This window comes from Mustela nivalis (assembly GCF_964662115.1).
Source record: "Mustela nivalis genome assembly, chromosome: 2".
In the NCBI taxonomy this organism is placed as follows: domain Eukaryota; kingdom Metazoa; phylum Chordata; class Mammalia; order Carnivora; family Mustelidae; genus Mustela; species Mustela nivalis.
The window spans coordinates 137,112,353-137,128,199 of NC_139021.1; the positions used below are offsets into that span (position 1 = coordinate 137,112,353).

The 15,847-nt window shown below is 38.5% G+C and overlaps 1 protein-coding gene across 2 annotated transcripts in view; it reads left to right on the top strand.

Annotated features, from left to right (window-relative positions):
• LRMDA (leucine rich melanocyte differentiation associated) overlaps positions 1-15,847 on the top strand; it is a 1,045,704-nt gene that overhangs the window by 855,353 nt on the left and 174,504 nt on the right. The window lies entirely within an intron of this gene.

Here is a 15,847-nt window from a genome sequence, read left to right on the forward strand (position 1 = left end):
ATGATTTGGTTTGACAATTGGAAACTCAAGAGAGCCAACTAAAAGACTTAACAAGAGAATTCAGTGATGAAGTAAAACAGAAGGTAATATACAATTAGTAGAACAAAAACCAGTTGGATAAAAAAACAACAACAACAACGACAAACAAACCCAAAAAATAAAAAACAACCACTTGGAGAATATTTTGAATGAAAGACACCATTTGAAGAAGCAACATAAAAGAAAATAAGTTGGAAATACTATAATCATATATTAACAAAAACATATAATATCTTCATGAAGAACACTTTAAAACCCTCTAGAAGGACACAGAAGAAGGCTTGAAGTTATGGACAGACCTACCGTATTACAGGAAAACTCAAGACCATAGATATGTCAATGTGGGGTTTTTTGTTGTTGTTGTTGCTCTTATTAAAATATAAATTCTTATGAAACTATAAAACTATCAAAGTTTTTTTTTTCTTTTTAAACGGGAAAAACTGAATCTGAGGTTTAGATGAAAAAGTAAGCAAAAGTAATATGTGGGATGATTCTAAAAAAGAATTATGATGAGGGGGGAAAATTAGCTCTACGGGATATCAAATACATTCTAAAGCCTCAATAATTAAAGCAATGTGGTACTTGTGCACAGATTGCTAAACGGAGTGATGGAATAGAATAGGAAATTGAGAATTCAGTGTCATGTGGGATTTAGTACATGATAAAAAGGTATCTCAGACTGCCAGAGAAGAGATGGGCTATTCAATATATTGTTCTTGGGGCAAATGTGTAGCTATTTGGAAAAAAAAATTAGATCCATATCTCATACCATACCAGGGCACATTACAAATGGATTAACATTTTAAATGGAAATGAAGAAGAAACCATAAAAGTGCTTAAAGAAAACCAAGAGCTCAGTTTGAAAGCTGTAATTTTAAAAAAGAAAAATTAAAAACATAAAACATTAAAAATTTTAACCTATTAAAAACCTATTGATTTTATTTTTTTAAATAACATTTTACATGGAGAGGGAAAGATTTTATGCAAAGTCAAAAGACAGTGAATTTAATATTTGGAAATTATATAACAGGCAATGATAGATTATATATATTTCTGATATATGAGATGTTCATAGGAATCCGTAATAAAATGTTTAACAGCCTAGTGTAAAAACAGAGTAACAATTGTACTCCTAGAAATGATTGCATATATAAAATGATATATAAACAATAGTATTTATTATTAAGTAGATGTGCTAGCTAATCACTTAAAATTGCAATAGGGCTATCAGTTGAGAAACACTAAATTATGGTGCATCCAATCTGTAGAATACTGTGTAACTCTGTCAAAAGAATTAGGAAGCTCCTATATACTTAATATGTGAGTCTATGCAGTATATATCATTAAGGGAATACCACAAGGTATAGAACAATAGATATTGCATATTATTATTTACGCATGACAGGGTACAACAAGAATCCATGTTTAAAAAAACTCTGAAAGATGGATGATAGTGACTACCTATGGATGGGGTAAACCAGGCACATGGGAAGTCTAAGGTGGAAGAAAGACTGTTCACTGTACTCTTATATATTTTTTTAAAATATACTTAATCATGATTTGAAATAAATTGGATTTTTTAAAGGCTGAAATAAAATTCATATAGCTTAAAACCTCAGTTACACGTGTCCAAAGGGTAGTATACAGAAGGATGTTCATTGCAATGTTTTTCTTGCAATGAAAAAGAAATGCAAAGACAAATTATATGTCTATCAGGAAGGGAATTATTAAAATATAGCAAATCATGATATTGAGTGCTGTATAGGAGTTTTTAAAAAGTTAAGGTAAATTTTTCAAAAAAAAGGTAAATAAGATTTTAACAGACTTAATATGACTTCAGGACATATTTTTGAACAAAAAAAATTTGAATCTAAAACATTTGTGCACTGTGATAGAATTTATGTATTTAAAAGCTCAAAATCTCTCATACATGCACATACACAGCAACATACACTTATGTGTACAAAGGCATAGAAACAATTATTAAAGTTTGGACACAAAACCCCTACAGTAGTTACTTTTGGAGGAATACCCAGATTGGAGTGGTAAAGAGTAGAAGAGGGTCAAAAAAACCAGTTTTTTCAGTCTCTGAATGTTTATTAAAATATGTTAATATTTCACTTAAGTAATAGATTAGTAAAAATAATAAAAGATCCAAAGAGGGCAGGAGCTTTGGGTGATTTGCAACCATTGTGGAGACTTTGAAACTTTGTTTTCCCAAGGACTGTGCTAAAGATACAGTTTCTTTGACAGTGTTCCTTTGCTTCTTCAGATTTAAATAATTCAGTGTTGAGAATCCACAGCAGACTTTCTATATTCTGTTGCAGGATGGGATATTTATAGGAATCAAATATCCTGGTAAATAAAGATACAGAGAAAAAAGTAAAGAGATACCTGCATATATTGCATGGCTCACTGATTTACTAAAAATGGGAAGGAAGATATTAGCATTAATAATAGCTGCTATTTATTGAGTGATTTCTTTAGAGCCAGCACTGTGCTGGTATTTTACATATGTTCGTGGTCTCATTTCATCTTGGAAATACCTCCTGAAGCTGGATATTATCCCCATTTTATATATGAGGAAATTGAAGCTTAGTGAGATATTATGTAGTTTACTGAAGGTCCCAGGGCTAATAAGTGTCCTTTGTGAGGCTCAAAACCAGGTCTAATGCTGAGGTCTGTGTTCTTCCCTCTGTTCTGTGCCCCTCCCCCCCAATAACATATACTTCACAGTAGAACTACACTGAATGAATTTTAATTTTTCTTGATGATCCAAGAAAGCACTTGTAGCTTTTTCAGTATTTCAGGAATCCAGTTAAGAGCATCAATGATCAGAGCCCTAGTGAAGCATGAAAATGATGGTTAATTGGAGCTATCCAGTTGAAAGAAAGCAGGCTAACAGTGCATTTACAGAATTTAGTGCTTTTATTATACATAAATAAAGGTATAGCAAAATCACTAGTGTGATTTTTGCATAACCCCTTTGTTATTAATTGATCTGCATATTCTGAAGGCCTTTATTCCCTATATACTGATTTCAAATGGTCAGTCATTATCAGCACCTAAATCAGACTTTGTATCTCTGTTTGTAGACCTATAGATTATAGATATTGTTCACATACATGGATGCAGTTTTCCCCCCTATTGGAATCTCATAGCAAAAGATCTGGTCTCTGTAACCTGAATTAACACAAGCAGAGTTTAGGTTTACTGCACCAATGGCTTCATAGACAACCCCTTTGGTTATAGATTATAAATGTCATTTAGAGAAAGCACAAGATGGCTCCTGAGTGTCTAGTAAACTTCAACAACCACCTGAGAGATACCTCCGTGTGACTGCATAAAATGGAAATAAAGAATGGCAAATAACCCATTGACTATGCACTTTCTCACCCGCTGAGAGCAAAACGCAATCCAATGCAATTTTAGTACTTACATGCCTCTGGGGAAAATAGACCCCTAAAAATCACTGAGTGCAGCACTGGAAAAATTTCTTAAATTTGTGCTATGCTTGGTGTTATAAAACCCAAGGCTTTCTCCTTGAGTAAAATGGACTGGTAATTTTGTTTTGTTATATTATCCACCAAGCATAATGATAATGGGTCACATGCAATTTAGGAAAAAATTAAGTCTAATAAGAAAAATCTCTAATAAATACTAACAGCATCTTATTGGTATTGTCGTTGGTCTAACCTTTCTATTAACATTTGTTTTTCTACATATTAAATGATCTGTAATATGTTGAAAATGAAGAAGATAGTAAAAATTTTAAAAAACCACATTCTTATATACATTGTATAAATGTTTACTTGCCTTTTCCCTTAGGCAAGTGCTAGGTGGTATGGTACAAGGAAGCGGTACTAAGTTATAACAGGAGATTCTTATTTTTTATATGCTAAGCAAGTGAAGTTGCTCAGTGTGGAGGATAGATCCTATCACTAACCAGGAATACTACCAATTTAATGAAAAACAGAGACTGAAGATCAGAATTCAGCCCTAAATAAAGGATGCAATTTCCTCTCAAATCAGACTTACTCTGTGCCATTGAAGGAATATGGAGAAACTTAGGGAAGCTCTGGTATCCAAGCAAAGGTGGTATGTGTGTGTGGGAGGGGGGGGGAGTGGGTCCTATCCATCATGGGCGGTGTGGTAGAGTGGGATAGGATTAAGGGAAGTATTTAGGAAGCTTTGATTAGATATGTGCTTCTCAAGCCTACAAACAAATCTCCCCGGGGGGCATCCATCCCATAAAGATGCTTGAGCACCTACCTCCAGGAATTCCTGATGCAGTAGGCCTGGGGTGATACTCTGGCCTCTTTTATTTTCATGAGCTTTTCTGGTGATTCCTCCATGTACAACAATGCGAGGGCCATTGTGTTCAATGATATAGACAAGGAAGCTCTTTTCCCAAGTTTTCTCTGCCATCCTCTTAAAAAATGTACAGTTGAAGCAGAGAGGACAGAAACTCAAACAGATAAATGCCATAAATTGTTCCAAGTGCTGTGAAACTTGGGGCCACCAAAGACTGGGTCCCTGGGTGAAGGGTTGCCAAAGTCAGTGTAAGGCTTGAACAAAGGGCCAGCCATGGGTGTAGAGAAGGGGAAGGGGACCTCACAGGAATGGTTTGGAGAAGATTGAATACTTGGATGGTATTCACTAATTAGTTGTAAACAGTGAATAGGAGGCAAGAGCAGGAGGTGACTGTTAGGTTTTTAGCCTGAATAACTGTAGAAGGTAAAGCTATTTTACCCCAAATGACATTTGGGGAGGAACAGATTTGAGGTGACATGTTGAATGTGAGGTTCTTTAAATACAAGTAGAGATGCTCTAAGTCATGGGTCTGTAAACTTTTACTGTAAAGTATCCGATAGTAAGTATTTTAGGCTTTGCAGACCAGGTGGTCCTCATTGTGACTATAAAACTCTGTCATTGTAGTGTGAAAATATTCTTAGGTAATACATAAGCAAATAAGCATGGCTGAGTTCCATTAAGAAGTTATTTACAAAAAGCAGGTGGTGGGGCCAGATTTGTCCTATGGGCTCTAGCTTGCCAGTCCTGCTATAAGTATGATAACAGAGAAATAGACATATTCATTCATTCATTCATTCATTCTTATATGTCCACATACATGGTCTCTTTCTTTTTAAAAAAAGATTTATTTATTTTATGGAAAGGGTGTGTGCTAATGGGCAGAGATGCAGAGGGAGAGAATCTCAAGTAGACTCCATGCTGAGCACCGAGCCTGATGTGGGGCTCGATCTCATGACACATGAGACCATGACCTGATCTGAAACCAAGAGTTAGACACTTAACCAACTGAGCCACCCAGCTGCCCTATGGTATCTTTCTGTGTAGCCATAAAATCATATCTATTCTATATAAACACTGCCTTTCATGCTTATTTTGGACAAGTAATTTCAAACTACCCAAAACTTGCTCAGTGATGAGCTATAAAAAAATTAAATGTGGAAATGTAAATTAAAACCACTAGATACATTTTGTACTTACTGGTTCAGCAAAATTTACAAATCTGGCAGTACCAAGTGCTGGCAAGCTGTAGAGCAACAGAAACTTGCGAGCTGTTCCGGGGGAAGTATGAATTAGCATATCTACTGTGAAGCAAAATTTGTTATTATCTGTTGCATTGGAATAGATGCAAACCCTAAAATTTAGTAATTCTCTTCCTAGGACACTAACCCAGGACAAACTACTGAACATGTTTAAATCAATATGAACTATATTAACACCATTATCTATAATAGCAAAACAAAAGAAGACGAAAAACTGGAAACAACAGAGATATTAAATAAAGTTGAGGAACATTCAACATGGACCAGTCCATAAAATAGGGGAGAAAGAAACTCACTGAATGAAATCTATACAAAGTTCAAAAATGCCAATTAAAACAGTATTTTAAAAGGGTCATTTCATAGGTGGCCAAATGAGGGAGAAAACAAAAACTCAAGAGTTCAAGGTTGCATTTACCACTGAGGAGAACAACTAAAGAGGTCTGTTTATTTGTAAGCTTGATGATTGGTACACAGATATTTTTTAAAACTTTGTTCTCAATGCTTTATGTGTGATGTGTATCCCTTTGTAATGAAACAAGCATTGCATGATCATGAAAAGGAAGACAAAGCCAAAATCATAGTTATTTTTAAATTTAATATAATTTAATATTTTCAAGATATGCTTAAGATTATTCTCCTCTAAAAAAGAAATGTTAATTTTTACAGACTGCTTATCTGACTCAGGATTTTTGCTAGTCAGGTCCCCTTTCCCAGTGATTAAGGGCCTGTTGGCTTGCAGTGTTTTATCTGAGCAGAAGACAGTGGGGACTAGGGACAACATAGAGGGTCTGGAGGCAAGCTGACATAGCTGGTATAGGGTCATTTGAGTTCGCCAACTTAAGGAGAACAAGCATTATCTTTGGCATAGGACAGAATGTGGTGAACTTCCTCTCTGTCACTCAGCAAATGATTCCCCTGCTGTCTTTGTATATCCCAGTCATCTGGGCTTACAGGGACACTGTGTTGTGGTTTTGTGGTGGAGAAGCTATTGCTACCTAATTTTTAATTTCTTGAAACTCACTTTGTAGTGTCATGATTACAAGGCTTAGAAGAAGATAAACTCTGTGTCCATTCCAAGTATAAATGGGCACTTGAGATGAAACCACCTACTTAATTTCCCCTTGTTGCTGGAGTAGAATCTGAATCCAAACCACAGCACAACCTAGCCCCTAAATCTCTATTAAAAACCACCTCGGGTAGTCTGGCAACACTTTATTTAAAGTCAGCAGAGAATTATAAAGTCAAAAGTGAAAAATGGTACAACAAGAAAGAATCATAAAAAAATACTAGATCAGTTAAATGTAGTCAAAGGCAATTTAGTGTGTTCTGGCACCAGTCCTTATTGATGCAAAGAATGTGATGTGTCAGGGGTCGGCAAGAGCATGTAGCAAAAGCGGAATGAAGGCTGCAGCTCCAGGCTTGGTGCTGGAACAGCCACAGGAGGCTGTGAAGGATGCCTCACCCTCTCACATTTGCACCAGGAATTTCAGGGAGAATATCCTAATTCTCACAGTCTGGACTTTTTTTTTTTTTTAACCTAGTATATTTTAAAAATTAGAATATTTTCTTTCGTGGAGGTAATCTAACCTAGGGGCTGTGTAAATTGGGTCAGATCAGGAATGTAGGTATCCCTTCCCGGTACTTCTTAGTATCCTTGTCTCTTTGGAGTCACTACACTGATCTGCTTTTTCATATCTACATTACAAGCTGTGATAGTTTCTGCTCATCTTCTCCAGCTGCTCTAATTAGTACTAGCTAATCCGATTAATACTAACTATAGCTATGATTATTACAATCACCATGTTCTAGGCATCTCACCAGTTCTCACAAAAACCTTGTAAGATAGGTCTTAGCACCATACTGATTTTTACAGATGAATACCACTAAGGCTCCGAGATTCAGAACACATTTGAGGTTACACATTGAGTAGCAGAAACAGGACTCACCAAGCCTGACCCCTAGGTGGGTGCTATGCTGGAAGGGTTGCTTCTCTAATCTTATCAGCTGTTGCAGATGGGGACCAATACCTCTAGAGAGCATCTTTGTAATATAGGGTTTTATAGGATGGCCTGAAGAGCTTAAGTCAGAGTCAGCCTGTGTTTGAATTCTGGCTTTGCCATTTCCTGGCTTTGTGATCTTGGGTGAGTTACTTGAATATTCTATCTATCTCTGTAAATTTTATATAATAGCAACACCTTAGTAGCGTTGTTGTAGGGATCATGTGAGTTGATATAAGGGAAGTGTTGTAGAGAGTTTGTGGCTCATAGTAAATACTATATACATGTTATTGTTGATCCTGCTTCTATTATTGTTATCACTGTTGTTACTGTTATTGTTCTTGATGTACATTTATATCTCCTGGAGGCAGGATGCCTTCACTGACAAAAGTGGTTATGGATGCAGGCGTAAAAGAAAGGTAAGGGAGGCTTGTGGCAGGGCTGTGGGGTGGATGGTCTCAGCCAAGCCTCTCAGTACCCTTCCAATCCTACTATGTGTGAGGCCATATCTACTTTGGGTATATCCATTTGTCACAAAGGAAACAGGTTTAGAAGGTCAGATGAAGAAACCAGATTCCTTGGGTGCTTCCACATACAAAATGAGGTTCTGGGGTACCTGTCTTCCTTTCCAATCTACAAATTCACCTCGAGGAGAGGCAGGGGGAAGGAAATTTGGAGACTTTCTTAGGTTCTAGTAGGTCTTATCAGAGTCTTGGTTGTAGATTTAGGAGGAATGATTGGTTTAATGTAAATGCTTAAGAGGGTCTGAAAGAGATTAGAGAAACCTATTCCAGAGGATAAAGGCAGGACAGGAGGGAACCATTAATCTCATGGACATTCAATTCCCTAAGAACTTTTTTTTGGGAATGACCAGAAACAAGCCAGGCCATATGCTGTCCATTTGCAATCCTCTGAGCTGATTTTTTTTTTCTTCGACAGATCGAGGCCAATGCCATTGCCTCTTTAAAGATGGTTCTTAAACTTGAAAAGGAACTGAAAGGTTGAGACATACATGCAGAGTCAACACAGATGATTTGATGAAAGTCGTCCTGTCAAACACCAGAGCTCTCCCAGTTGTCAGAAATAGTCCGATGACATGTTCGAAGCTTCCCAGACTGACTTGCATTTTAGTAAATATGACCAATCAGGGAAGACATAGTTATACTGTGGAGAGTTCTGAGATGTGGAGAGAACAAGTTAATTGTTCAGCCTCAACTGAGACCTTTCACTCAAGTCATTAATCACAGTGCACAGCCTACGCTGCTCTCCGGATCCAGACGAAGGCTCATTCCAGGTGCTGGCCATTTGCGTTTCCCTCCAACTGGGCTGATTTATGAACCCAGAGATGTTTTCTGGTTTTTCCAAATTCTTTCCCATTACTTTGTAATAAAGGGGACATGTGATTTCTGGTTTTTTGCAGATCCTCAGTTTTAACATCCTTAATACCAAAGATTTTTTCAATTAGTTTGTGGCCTGCTTTCTGTGATCTGGAGGGTAGAAATTCTGTTCTGTGTTTTGAGTATCAAAGTTAAGACTCTCTTATTTTTTTCCCCTTTGGCTGGAGTTGACGACGCAAAAGTGCTGCATGGGTCTCTGTGCCCACATTCAACATCTCAGTGCAAGTGGAGGCTTAGGAAACCTCAGTGACAACAGCTTACTGCAGGTATTAGTTATCCCCATCCCAGTCCAATGCAGCTGGTTCAGGGTACAATATCAGGAGGCCTTCAACATTGGGGCCAGGTCTCTGGTGACATTGTAAGCCAATATCGAAAACTTCAAAAGAGAATGGGAGTGTCAGAAAAGGACATTTGTAGTACTGAGGCTGAACTGGGTGCTGCTGAGTGTTACCTGTTTGAAAGGTAAGCCTGATCTGAGCTGATAAGGAGCCATGGATCCCTTGGGAGTTTTCCCAAGTGGCAGAAATGCATTACAGAAAAGTAATTGGAAATTGATATTTGACATGTCTCTTGGTTACGTTTTATTCCTGATAACACCAAAGGGTTTGTCCAAGAGTCACTAGTGACTAATACGTGAAATCCTGCAATCCGTTGCTGAAATGCAATCTCTTCTTTGTTGAAAGTAAGCAGCTGCTTTCTAATCCTCTGCTTCCTAACTAGCACTTCAAGTATAGAGACCCATGGGCTTAATTTGGGTGAAATGAGTGGTGAATACAGCCTTTTGATAATTCCCTGAAACAAAGTCATCGCTGGCAATGGAATGCAGTCCTTAATATGTAACTCAATTTAACAGGTACTTGTTCAGAGCCTGCTCTGGGCTCTATATTGTATTGTGTGCTGTGGGACATACAAAATAAATATCAAACATGGCCTTTGCCCTTGAAAAACTTCTAGGCTCTTAGGAAGGATGATGTGTTTATGAAACACATTTTACATGGCAAGATAAGATATCATGTATGTGTCAGAGTGAGTGGAACCTGGAATAAGTATAACAGGGAATCAGAAAAAAGAGAGTAAGGTAGACTGAAGCTGTCAGGGAAGCTTTATGGATGAGGTGGAACAAAGACACCAATATCTCAAACCCAGAACTATACCTTAAAGAAATTGCAAGGACCATAGTATCACATTACTTAAAGATTATGGAGTCCCCTTTAGGTGAAAGTAGATTTATTCAATATGAGAATGGATTAATTTCATTCAGTAAATATTTACTGAGTACATCTATGTGCCAGCAACTGTATCCAGTGAGGTAAGGGGAGAATAACCCATCCAAAAAAAACACGTCTGGGTCTTCTCAGGTGCTACTCTCTCTTAACATAGATATTTAAAGTTATTTGCTGGTCTGTGTGATTCCAAAACCTGTGATTTTTACCACTTACCATTCTGTCTCTCAAACAGACCTTGTGCTTGCTTTAGCAGCACATATCCTAAAATTGGAACGGTACAGAGAAGATTAGCATGGCTCCTGTGCAAGGATGGCTTGCAAATTTATGAAGTGCTCTATATTTAAAAAAAAGATGAACTTCTTATTTAGGGTATCTTTCAGTTAAGAAGCTGAGTCTAATTTTTTGTGTAATGGAGGAATGACATATCCAACCTTTAAGTTATATGCAGTGTAAACAGTTGAATGAGTGCTCGTGGTGAAAGGAAGACACACTGAGCACTGAATGTCTCAAATTGTTAGGTTAGGGAGTATTTGGAAAGCATTTGAAAAGTCTGTACCTGGCCCAAACTCAGGACCATAAGAAGAGCCCAAGCTCTCTGAAGATCAAGTTTTTTTTTGGAATTTCCATTATTACCCTTGATAGCTACTGTGGAAACCCAGATAGAAGGGTCTTCCATCATAAGAGTTTGAGACGGTCTTTCACTGGGCTCTTTGACATTTGTGAAGTTTGAAATTGGCACCACTCAGATTGATTGGGCAAGCCACTAAAAATTCTACCTTTATTCTTCCTTGCAAACTGGGGAAATCAACTTTTTGTTCACTTCTTTACGGTACAGGTATAGCTAGTCAATTGCAAATTGTTCTAGAAAGAAAAGAATTCAGGATGATAATGGTGGTGGCATTGGTGGTCATCATGGACGTGGTAGTCATTATTCTAAATATCCACGTAACTTTTAACTAATATAACCATAAAACACTAGTAAACTCTGGAAAGAATCTAAGGTATCAAGCACTGAAGGGCAGAGGTGTCAGAGTTTATTTAGCTAAGCAATACCAGAAGAGGACTAGAAAATCCCCCTTTCTAGCTAGCAATCATTCTCATACCACAATGAGACCCCTGCTTGGTAACCCCTGCATATCTGCCACCCATGTGACTGTTTTTTGAAGCTAATTTAGGTATCAAATTTAAATGGAGTCCTGAGAACACTTTTTTTTTTTTTTTTTTAATGTCTAGAGGGAGTAGTAGAAGGAAAAGCTACAAGAAATTTGAAATCACTCTTGATTCCTGTCATTTTCCTTAGTATTTAATCACGTTCTTCAGTTGAAAGGTTCTTCTTAGCCTCCTTGGGTAGACACATACACATATGTTCCCTCATTCATCTGCATGCATGTGTATATATTGATATGCATTCCTCTTCATCATCTGTAGGCATTTTACAAATAATGGCTGTGTGTGTGTTTTATCATCTTAATTTTTAAATGAACATGACAACTTCAAAATTTTTTGCAGAAATAGTCCTTCAATGGTAAAGAAATTCCAGCATGTAGGCTAGGGTCAGCTTTGGGTTACAAAATTCCACAGAGGAGTTGGCATGGGAAGAGTATAAGCACTATGGCTTTAGAATTTTCGTCTCTCCATTTTGGGGTAGATGAGCAAAGCTGGTAATAAAAAAGTTGAGTTAGTGGAGAACTACTGTAGTAAAAGGTCAAATGAGAAAGGTAGAACAAGGTTAAGCATGCAAGCAGCAAAATTAGTAGGAGGTAGATAGAGGCAAGAGGAGGTATAGATATACTTCACCCTTCTCCCCAACTCTCCTCTGTGAGGTCATTAATGGGCTGGGAGTGGGGCTGAGAATATAAAAGGAGTTTGGAATTTTGGGTTGAAACTTTTGTTGTTGACGAAGTAGTTTGGGAAGCTTTCTTCTTGAAAAGATATCTGGGGGATTTTCTGTAGCAAAGGAGATAACAGTAGAGCTCAGAAGAGAAGAGACATCCCATTTAGAACCTAATCCAACTTCTGGTTTTAGGGGGGAGATAGTACTACCAGATTTCCATATACCAAGGAGGCTAGTCAGCAGGATCAAAATCTGGCCCAGGTTCCACTTGCCAAGCTATGTGTCTGTAGGTGCCTCTTCCCAGTGGGGCATCTTTTTCTAATTTTATTCAGAGCACTGTCCAGAATAGCATAGTCTCTGGACAATGGGAATTTTTGGTTTTCCTGTGGGTTGTCCAGTTTTATTCATGTACCTAGGAAAGGAAGCAGAGAATTAGAGGTGGCAATTCCTGAGAAAAAACACATTTTAATGTGCTTTTTCTTAAGTAGGTGAGCATAGACAGTAAGAACACTGGTGGCTTATGGAGCAGACCAGCTGCAGAGATCACCCTCCCTAGTGGACAGAGCTAGTTTAAAAGGGAAGCGACCAATGGGGTTTTCTATTTCACACTTTTAAAAATGGGTCCACAAACCTCAGGGTGAGGACACCTTAATTTCCAGATTCTCTTACCTCTAATTTCCATTTGGGAGTGTTATGAGCAAGCCTAGCTTTAGTGGTTCCTCTTTCATTATCCATAAGCTCCCTGTCATAATTGTTGTGCAGGTCCTTGTCCTTGGTGCCATAGTGCCAGGAGGAGAAGAGTCTTCTGGAAGAACCTAATGACTTTGAGTAGCTTAGAGGTCATTGTGAAAGCAGGGAAGGCAAGCATGATTCTACTGACTGAATTGCGTACAAAGTCTATTTGACAACAGCTAGGGGACCTCGAAAAATCAGAGACTGCCATCACATATGGAGAGGTCTTCCCATCTTCACCTCAGTGGCTGTTTCTCCTTATTGAAGAATGAAAACAGTAAATGGCCTAAAGCAAGCTAAAAGCAAATCCCTTGACTTTATTCATTTCATGACTACAATACTTGGTGGTAATATTAGTAAAGGCCCTGGCAGCCCTCATAGGAGAGATGCCAGAAATGAGGCAACTGACTATTCATTCACCTGCTCTAACTTCTTTCAGAAATAACATGATTTATAAAAGAATGCAGAATCATAATTGTCAGCCAAGATGTCACTTTAACTTTAGGATGTCCAGAAACAAAGGGATATTATATCCTTTGTTCTTGGAGCACCACAGATGCCAAATTATGCACAAGGTTCCCTCTTGGCATTGAGTGCTTTGGAGCCTAGAGGCAACTAGTGATTTCAGAAAGATGTTGCCTCTGGTGGTGTCCTCGCCTGAATATCTCCGTGAAGCTAGGGGAGGGAGCATGGCCCTCCTAGCTTCTCTGCATTCTGATAGAGCAGGAAACAGCAAGAGGGATGGCAATCTTAGAAATGGCCAGTCGCTTGAGGTAAACTATCCTCAGCCTCACTCTAGGGAGCTTGACAAGAGTACCATTAATGTACTGGAGAAATAATTCATTACATTTCATTTTGTCTGTTCATCAGCATATGCCAACAGATGCTCAGTTCAAAACATGAATAGTTGATTAATATAATATCAGGCATCTGGAACAGAGAGCAGTGGAATTTGGGAGGCTCAGGAAGGCTCAAATGTCATCCATTCTAACCACAGCTGTCTGAATGCACATAGTAGGCATTGAAAATATTTGTTGATTAGATTTTCTTTGATTTGAACAACTTGGTTGCTTGGTTTTGAGCCCAGATGTTTGGCATGGAGCCAGAGTTGTGTGCTCTGCATGCTGTCATCAGCCTCACCACCACAGAGATGGTTGGCAGGGGTCAGCATTCTTCCCATCCCCATGGTGAGATCCCTTCTCTCTTCTCTCTCAGAGCATGCACACTGGCTATAGGCCATAGAACAGACAGCAGATGGCCCATTGAGCTATCCTCCACACCCCCATTTTCCCCAGTGTCCTTGTGGTTGTATCTTATGACAGAGAACACTGGCGTCTCTGCAAACAGACCACAGCAGGGCTGGTGACAGGTACTTGAGCAGCCATTTATTCATATATTCCATTGGTCATTGCAAAAGTGTTGAGTTAAAGGCCTATTAGTTCATAGCACTGACCTGAAACCCGAGTAGGAAACATGAGAAAACCGTGGGAAGGGAAGAAGACTAAAATATGGGTGGGACATTATTTATTTATTAATTTCTAGAGAACAATGGAAAAACAAGTTAAAAAGAAAGAACACCTTCTGATTGTATTAGTGCCAATGCCATGCACAACAGAGGGGAAGGGACACTGTATGGTAGAGTGGATACACCATCCACAGATCTGCCTCATAACTCCAGTATGTGGCTTTAAGCCCACTCTGTAAAATAAAGTGAATGTCCCAGGATATTCTTCAGTACTATCCTTCAGTGACATTTTGATCAGGAATTGTGAAATCCTCATTTCCCCATTATTTAATACCCCTCAAATATCTAGAATTTATTTACTTACAGAGAATCAAGTAGACCCCTAATATTCTAAGGAAACTAGGCATGAGAGGTAGTAAAAGAAGGTATACACTATGCCCTAATATTCTGGGAAGAAGACAACAGGCTTTGAAGTGCTGTGAAACCCATTCTTGATAAAAATATAAAGATTTGTTATGGTTGGGAGTGGAGCTCTCCTTCAAAGTGAAATAGTGGCAAGTTTTATCTTTCTTCTTGAAGCACATTCTTGGCTCAGTTATTGGTTCACACAGTGTTGGTATGACAACTTAGTGAATAGGTCTGAGATAGTCTCTGCTGCCAGTGGTAAAAGTAGTTGCTCTTCAACCCATCCAAAAAGTTGGGGCTATATTTTTGTGGGTTGTTGAGAAATTGGAGCTTGGATAACCGATCTGTAGTTGAGGCCTGCAAGTAGTAGAGCTAGAAGTCACAATCCTATCTGATTGAAATAGACTCACTGTGCAGGGGTTTCCCATCTCTTCAGACCCAGGGGAGGTAGATCAAGTGGCTAAAGGCAAAACTCAGAAGTCACTCGAAGGCTCTCACTTCTGCATGGTAATTTATAGCTTTCTGAGAGGTTTGTAACAATGATTAACCAAGTGGTTTAATCCCCACAGTAATCCTGTGAGGTCATAGTATATCCCTATATTATAATAATCCTATCAAGTCAGGGTTATATCCCTATGGGACAGGTGGAGAGTTGAGGTCTAAGTATGCTGATGGGGGGTTAACTGTTTCTCACAGGGCATTTTTGATGGATGCTGGAAGAGCCCCCAGCCTGAAGCTCCATGGTACTCTATAGTTTAACTTCATCTATAGGTTAAGACATTCCTGACTATGGGTCCTCCTTTTTAAAATGTAGATACCCCTGGGAATGAAATCACATCAGGCTTGCTATCCCTTAAATATTTGCCTGAATGATATTGCAACAAACATTTTGATCTGACCTAGTTGAGTAATGCTAACATGTTAAAATGAGGATAAAACGAAGGGAATTTGGGATAGATTTGGGGTGGGGAATTTTGTTTGGAGTCACCACCCTGGTGGGAGTGTAATCATGAAGACTTCAAGACTCCATTCCTGAATGAAGGGAGTCCTTGAGCAGGGGAGAGTATACAGGACAAGCAGCAAGGACGGTAATGAAGACAAAATAACTGTTCATGTTTCTAGCTTGGTTGGCCTACCTTTGTTGGACCCACCCCTGGTGAATGGGCCAGGATTGAGATG